General features: G+C 33.3%; 1 long non-coding RNA gene and 2 other non-coding genes across 3 annotated transcripts; all 3 read left to right on the top strand.

Moving 5' to 3' along the window:
- The first annotated feature begins 2,158 nt into the window (after positions 1-2,158).
- On the top strand, positions 2,159-3,093 carry LOC136069688 (uncharacterized). Its single transcript, XR_010630907.1, has 2 exons — positions 2,159-2,294; positions 2,431-3,093. It is a non-coding gene; the product is annotated as an uncharacterized LOC136069688 (long non-coding RNA).
- LOC111996325 (small nucleolar RNA Z199) lies at positions 2,288-2,368 on the top strand. Its single transcript, XR_002881225.1, has one exon. It is a non-coding gene; the product is annotated as a small nucleolar RNA Z199 (small nucleolar RNA).
- Positions 2,711-2,802, top strand: LOC111996327 (small nucleolar RNA R64/Z200 family). Its single transcript, XR_002881227.1, has one exon. It is a non-coding gene; the product is annotated as a small nucleolar RNA R64/Z200 family (small nucleolar RNA).
- Positions 3,094-7,788: the final 4,695 nt, after the last annotated feature.

The following is a 7,788-nucleotide window of genomic DNA, read 5'->3' as shown; positions in this document are numbered from 1 at the left end:
CATCTGAAACGACGTGACCAACCAAAAAATGACACATGGCATACTCCTCAAAAAAGTGAATCGACGTAACTAGTTTCCGATGGAATCATGACACATGGCACACCTAACGCTGACAAAAGGACACACGTCTAAAGAATAAGAGTTAGGCTATACAGTACTCTGGGCGACCTTTGGACAAGGGGGTAACTGATGATGAACTAAGAATTGGTGAACTCCAGACTTGTCTATGAGAGTCGTCTAGGCCAGGAAGACAAGAATAGCTATACTTAACAAAATAGTCGTCCATAGGCTTGTGGTCGTCTATGAGGATTGTACTAGGACGATCCCCAACACTTGGGAAAATTCCAGGGATGTTTATCTATACAAACTAGTAAATAATTGGTAATGGATTTCTCGACCAAAAGCAACATTGGAAGAAAATTTATACTCATCAATGTTGGAGTCATCTCATTAAGATTAGTAAAATACATTCGTACCCACCCAAGACCCAACCTCTCTTCTTTCATCTCAAAGAGAGAGGACGGGGAGGAAAATAAGGACCCATGATCCAACCCCACTCCATTGTCATCTCTACTTAAAAATAAACTTCTATCCCATGGGAAAAAAACCATATGACTGAATTTAAAAAGGAAAATTTAAGAAGCAACGTCTACAGTATTGTACCTAAGCTTTGTCTGTTTATTTTATTTTATTTTATTTTAACATAGAAGGCTTTCACCTTATAAGAGCATTAGCATCAGAAAATTCTAATTCTATTCTATTTTACCATTCTAAAAAGCCACTCTATCATTATACCATACCATTTTACCATTCCTCCAACATCCCAAAACTCTATTTTTATTAAAATATTATTTCTTTCCAACCCACCCTTAACGTTTACCTTCATACACAACTTTCTCCGTATAATGCCAAAACTCAATTCCGGACTCACACACCCGAAGAGAGATAAAGCGTTAGAAGAAAGAGACACCCAAGACCAAGAGACCAATCTTCAAGCTTCGGACCAAACCCAGATTACGCCGCCCCACTCCCATCCACGTGCCGGTGAGTTCTCCGTTGCTTCCTCTCTTTTCTCTCTTCTTCCTCATCTCCTTTTCTCTTCCATTTCCGACCTCTTCTCCTTCGTCACTCTCAAACCTAAGCCTAGACCTAAGTAACTTTTTTTAATCACATTTTGTGTGGGTGGTGGTGGGTTGTGCTTGTCCTTGTTGGTGGCTGGCTTGAGCTTTGCAACTACAAGTGAGTGATGGCCCGCAGACTCTGTTCCCGTCTTTTCCATTTCCATTTGCAACAACCGTCTGTTTCTCCAAGGTCTCTGCGGTGGATCGTGGATCGTTTTTCAGTGAGTTTTAATTTTGTTGGGTTTTGATTGATTTTGGTGGGATTTGATTTTTGTGGTTGGGTTCGTGGGTTGATCGAAGTGACTTTGGGTGCTGGTTGTGTATGGGTATGGGTTATGGTGTTGGTGGCGGACTGATTTTGGGTTGGGGTTTGATTTTTGTGGTTGGGTTCGTGGGTTGATCGGAGTGGCTTTGGGTACTAGTTGTGGATGGGTATGAGTTATGGTGTTGGTGGCGGATTGATTTTGGGTTAGGGTTCACGGTGATGGAAGGTAGGTGGGTGAGTGGGTTTTGGTTGATGGTGGGTATGGTTTGTGGTGGTGGTGGCTAGTGGTGGGTTGAGAAGGAAGAGAGCAGATGGGGAAACAAAGAAGGAAGAGAGAGAAGATTTCGTGGGAAAAAACATAATAATTTTTTTTTTTTTTTACAATACTGCTACAGTACAATTCCATCTTTACAATTATACTATAGCAGAATGCTAAAAAAATTTGCAATTCTTACCTTTAGCATTCCCTGATGCAATAGATTTTGAGGTTTAAAATTCTAAATACACCTTACATATGGCATTAGCATTTTTCAATTCTAATGCTCTAAAGGGAACTAGATTTAGAGGCTTTTTATGGGCCAAGTCGACCCAAATGGGATGGTCTGAACTCAAGACGAAATGTTGGAAGCCCAAACCTGCACTAATGCAAACTATTAAAGCCCAGTTTAATCCAACGGTGTAAATTTGACTATGACTATAATACCTTACCTCGATCTAGGGCAACCCCCTCGCTCTCAGCAGCGCCTATAAAGTATAAATTAGCTCTATACCTCACCAGTCATTCTCAACATCTCTCTCTCTCTCTGTCTCTCTTTCTCCTTTAGGGTTTTGTTAGATGTACCGATAATTGTGAATAATAGCGTTATACTGACTACGTTTATTGGCTTATGGGAACGAAGTGAAGTCAGGTGAGGATAGAAATAACTGACAACAAAATGATCGATTAGTTTCGTGATTACTTGTATCTAAGTCTCTGATGATTTCTTTTCGTTCCACTCTCTTTCTTTTTTTCTTTTTAATATTTAATTTTTTTTTTTGGTTCAGAAATGGTAGTTCAATGACGAGATATGATGAGAAAAATATTGGTCCGTGTTTCTGATTAACCGTGACCGACAAACCCATTTGGCACACTCTCTGATCTCTCTACAAGAACCTTCTTATTCCTGATATGTTTATTCGTTTTAGATTTTTAGTGCTTTTATTATTGTTTTAAACACTAACCTTTGTGATAAGCACATGGTTTCTAAGGAATCAAATTTGGACCTTTATGAAATACTCTAAGACAGATAATTTGGTGTGTTTGATTTTGGTTTGGTTTGGTTTCGAGTTGCTGTGATGAATCATGAAACTATCACATGTCAGACTTCAGAGATCTTAAAAGGTCTATGAGATAATATTCATGTTTCTGAGCAGATTATATATAACTGCTGGCACTGTTGTCCTGTCTATGTGAAGCTGGCTACCATAGTTGCAACTTATTGACTTTTTGTGTTGTCTGATTCAGTTTCTCTCTTGTAACAAGCAACATAGGAACCCAGAAGTCCATATACCATGGCCATAATGGCTCGGAACCAATCGTAATGGCTCGGAACCAATCCTGTTACTTCTGAATTAAGGTGTATAGAGCATTCAAAAGTAAAATAAAATAGAGAATTATGGTATCTAAGAAATACATTTGAGTCAAAAGAGTTTCAACTTATATTCTCCCCTCTTTAATCAGTTTTTGGTGGGCAGAAATTGAAATTTAGATCTCTTATACAATTATCAGTTAAGTTAACTGAAACTCACAATTTGAGTAGATTTAGTTATTTGAAACTTACTGAAAGTTCTGGTCTTTATACCTACTGGAAGAGGCTGAATTAGGAATTACAGTTGCTACCTTTAGTTACGTAGTTGCTTATACCACTCTCAAAGGTTTATTTCCTCAATAATCAAATCAAGCTTCAATCCTCACACCAACAATATCCCATTCCATATGCCTAAGTAATCAGCCATACGAAGATTTTGTTTACAATCAATCAGTCTGGCATGAAAATTAGTAAATTACCTCATAAGCAAGTTTTTAGAAAAAAAAAAAAATTTGTTCTAAAAAAATTGTCATATTCTTTCCTTTTTGCCTTTGGATTTAGACTAGTAAGTTGCAAGGACTTCAACCTAGCGCAGTCTTAACTTAATTTCCTGTTGGGATTTTTCAGACCAGATCCATCATTCCAGCGGCTAGAGAATTGATTGATGCACTTGGAAGTCGGAAGGGAAAGTTAGATGTCAGATGAGAATCATATGAATTATCTCTGCAATATTAAACCCAAATAACAAAACAAAACAATAACCAAAAAAATTGTTCAGGAAAGTAAAAGCTCAATGGCTGAGGTTCAAATCAAAAATCTTGCCTATAATTCCTATTGTAAATCTATACACATATGGTAAGAATTTATATTTAACAAAACCATGAGTTTCACAAGTGATCAAGTGGTGAGTAATGAAAACATATAAATGTTCTAGTTCTAGGTAGTGGAATTAATTTTCAACCATAAACAACATTGGAAGAAAACTTTGATTTCTAGGTAGTGGAAACAATATTTACAATGTTCACACTTGTTTATACTTCTTTTTTCTAGTACTCTTGCGGTCTTTAATTCCTTCGTTGTTTTATCTTTATGTCATCAATAGGGTTAGTAAAATATCTTCAAACTTGTCCTGGACCCGACCTTCCTACTCTTATCCCATTACCCCGAAGAAAGAACGAGATGGGGACTAAGAACCCATGATCCAACACTGTTCTGTTGTCATTCCTACTTAAAAGCATTGCCCTCACATGTCTTACATCTTTACATAGAAGGTATAAGAGAATAACACAAGTTTAAGGATTAAGATTCTCTAAAATTCTTAGGGTATTCTACCAGATAGAATTCGTTTAATCCCCATCTTCTTTTTAAAATAAAAGGCTAAAATTATGTTACCTCATCAGTCACTAAAAAAATAAATATTTTCATTAAAAAAAAAAAAAAAAAACTCAAACTAACTCACCGTTAAACCCAAAACTGCCCCACTCTCCCCTCTTGCTACCAATATACAGTGTCCTACCACACTTGAATTAAACTCCACCACCAACCCATATTTAGGTTTGGGTCTTCTTATATTTCCCAAATATATCTTACATTGCAGTCAATAGTCACAAAATCAAAAGATCATCCATATTGCCAATTAAAATAAAAAAGAAAGGTTTGAAACCGGTCTTGTTGGGCATAGCAGGGTCTTTCATACTCAAAGACAATGGCCTTGGTCAGTTGTGAAAAATGTAATTGATTAATACACTTAATAGCAAATGCAACACCTGCAAAATGTTTGTTTGTGGTTGTGGTTGTAATGGGTGATTACACTATAATATATTGCACTATTACACATATAATAAGTGAATAGTGTTGCTTCAAATACGCAATATTTGTTTTTCTAAAGAATAATCAGTATTTGGGTAAGGCTGTATCTCTGGGGGTTGACATATCTATTCATACATGTGTCTATTCCCAAGGGGTGCAACTTTTCTTATAAATACCAACCCTCATTTGCATTCATATACAATTCATTATCGATAGACACGAGATTGTAGTATGTGATCACTACTCATTATCGTGCACATTTGGGACCAACACAAAAGAAGGAGATACCTACTTACTGTACCTCAGAGGTTGAGACCAACTTGTGGAGTTGTTGAAAAGTACTTTGATACAACTTCGGACATAAAACAATAGAGAAGGGAGATATATTTTTTGTTATACTTCCAGGGATAACCGTGACCTCCTTGATGAGCAAAAGCTTGATTTTTACTCAAATATTTTGATCATGATTTATTACTATTCGTGGGTCTCATATAGGACCTTTGCACGATAGAAATTCCAACGTAACAAAAAATATATCACATTTATAGAAATCTATTTATTTTTTAAAAACAAAATATTTATTAGTAAATCACATTAATAGAAATCTATTTATTTTTTAAAAACAAACTATTTTTCATTTTGGGTACGGAGAATTAGGAATAGGGATATAAGAATCCATAGATAGCTCTTTTCCCATTAGAAGAAAAGATACAAAAAGAAAAAAATTATTGAGTGTGTGTGTTGCATTTTGTTTATTAAAAATTATTCAACTTTTTTTTTTTGAGTCCAATTGATATATTTAACTTGATCTTGAAAAAAATTATATATTTTTATAGCTCCACTATTGCTTCTTTGTATGATTGATTTAGATCGGATGGGTGACTCGTTATTCATCATTCATTGGCCAAGTTAATGGGCTTGAGGCGCAGGAGATCTCATTCTTTAATGTACGACTATATTTTAGCACATATCAAGCAAAAAAATTAAAAAATCTGTTCACAAACGAACATTTTTAAAGTCTTTATCTTGCACACTTTCTTCTTTTTTTTTTTTTTTTTTTTTTTTTTTTGGAGAATACTTTATCTTGCACTCGAAACAAAGTAGAAGAGACAAAAAAAAGATGGACCCTCCACCAAAAGGGCGAGAGTTATATAATATAATAATATTATAATTACAATAATTACAGCAAGAATCGAATACGGAACAGATACACCTCACCGGCCGAAAAGCATGACCTTGATAATAATAAGTCTTTGGAATAAAAGAATCTGAGTCCAAATATCCAAAGGAACAAAAACCAGAAGAATAGAAATGAATCCTCAACACACATGATTTGAATCTCAATTGCTGAGATTTGAGAATATATATATATATATATATGAGTTGGGTTCAAGTTATACTTAGTGTAACTCTAACTCTAAGTAATGTTACACCACTCAATAACTTGTTATAAAATTTATATTTTGAAAATTCTGCCGTTGAATTACATGTTTTGTATATTTTTAATACTCTTGCTAATTTTCATTTCAATTGGATGTTAGTTTATTATTCGATTCATAAACTCATATTTTAGATATTATTTTAAACTACAAAAATTTAAATTTAAGTAATTAATTGATAACATGACTATTAATCTTTGATCACCATGAAAATTTGTAAGCATAAAGAACATATAAAGATAATGTAATCTAACGGTGGATTCGTCAATATTCGCATTTAAGTAAAAAAATATTGAGTGGTGAAACATTATTTAGAGTTCTATCAAGTATAACTTGAACCCAACCTAATATATATACACTATTTGAAATGAATTTGCAAGTAATAAATGAAATAATAAATCAGGGACCTCTAGTTCTTTGAAAATTATATTATGTACCCGGCATATATGCCGGGTACACCATATAACTGCTCCTAGTTCTCTGGTCAAATTCTTCAACAAAATCTTTGGTCAGTGGATAGCTATCCATCAACAGTCTCTACATTAAATCGTATATTTCTCCTCTCTTATGTAAACTAATTAATAAATATAAGTTTATGAATTCACTGTTACACGGATGATGCATGATTGATATGAGGACTATACTTTACCTATAATAAAACTAAGTAAAAGCAGTAAAAGGCACTTCGTTTGGTGGGGCTGTGGAATGAGGAGACAACTTTTGCTTTACTTGTTGTCCCTTTCTAATTACGTGCTTTATTTCTCCTCAAAAAAAATAATAATAATAATAATAATAATTACGTGCTTTATTTGCTTTATTTATGATAGACATTTTAATAGATATGATATGATTTTAACTTATGATATTTAATCTATAATTATTAATTTTGTTATTTGACTAAAATATCAATTAGTTTTTAATGTATGCTTAAACTAACTAAAATTTAAAAAGGTTAAATTATTTTGTAGTTGTATTCTAGTTATATAATGTATTATAAATCCCAGCTAAAACACTAATATTACTATTTTCGTGTCTATTCTAATAAGTATTATTGTTTATTAAAAAAAAATTTCACAATGAATTAAATCTTTTCATGTTTGCAATGATACATTTTTTTTAAAAGTATTTTAAAAAAAGAATATAATTTATTAGTGTAACATATTAAATCATATGGTTTCAAAATTGACAAATAAAACTGCAGAGTTTTTTCATTTTTATTTTTATAAGTCCAAACACAATTCCATTATACTTAAATGAATTGCAATTTAATTTATTAATCTTTGAAATCTTAAGGTTTAAATTGTTCCTTTAAAACTACATGTTTCTAAATTATAGGTTTAAAATATAATTTTTTCCATATATATATATATATATAATTTCATTATGAGAATTTATCTAATTAAAACCTTCAACCCCACCATGGTTGAAATTGGCAAGCTCCAATGGTTCCTAGGCTCCCAACAATTCAATTCACTCCCAATACTCAATGGATGGTGATAATTGTGATTGAGATAATCTACTCTCACAGTTTAGCTATGGTGAGATGGGAGAGTGTAGAAAATTGATGGTGTTTGGCTCTCTTAATA

Source organism: Quercus suber, unplaced genomic scaffold, assembly GCF_002906115.3.
Source record: "Quercus suber isolate HL8 unplaced genomic scaffold, Cork oak 2.0 scaffold_183, whole genome shotgun sequence".
NCBI classification, from domain to species: Eukaryota; Viridiplantae; Streptophyta; class Magnoliopsida; order Fagales; family Fagaceae; genus Quercus; species Quercus suber.
This window is presented reverse-complemented; position numbering and strand designations above follow the sequence as displayed.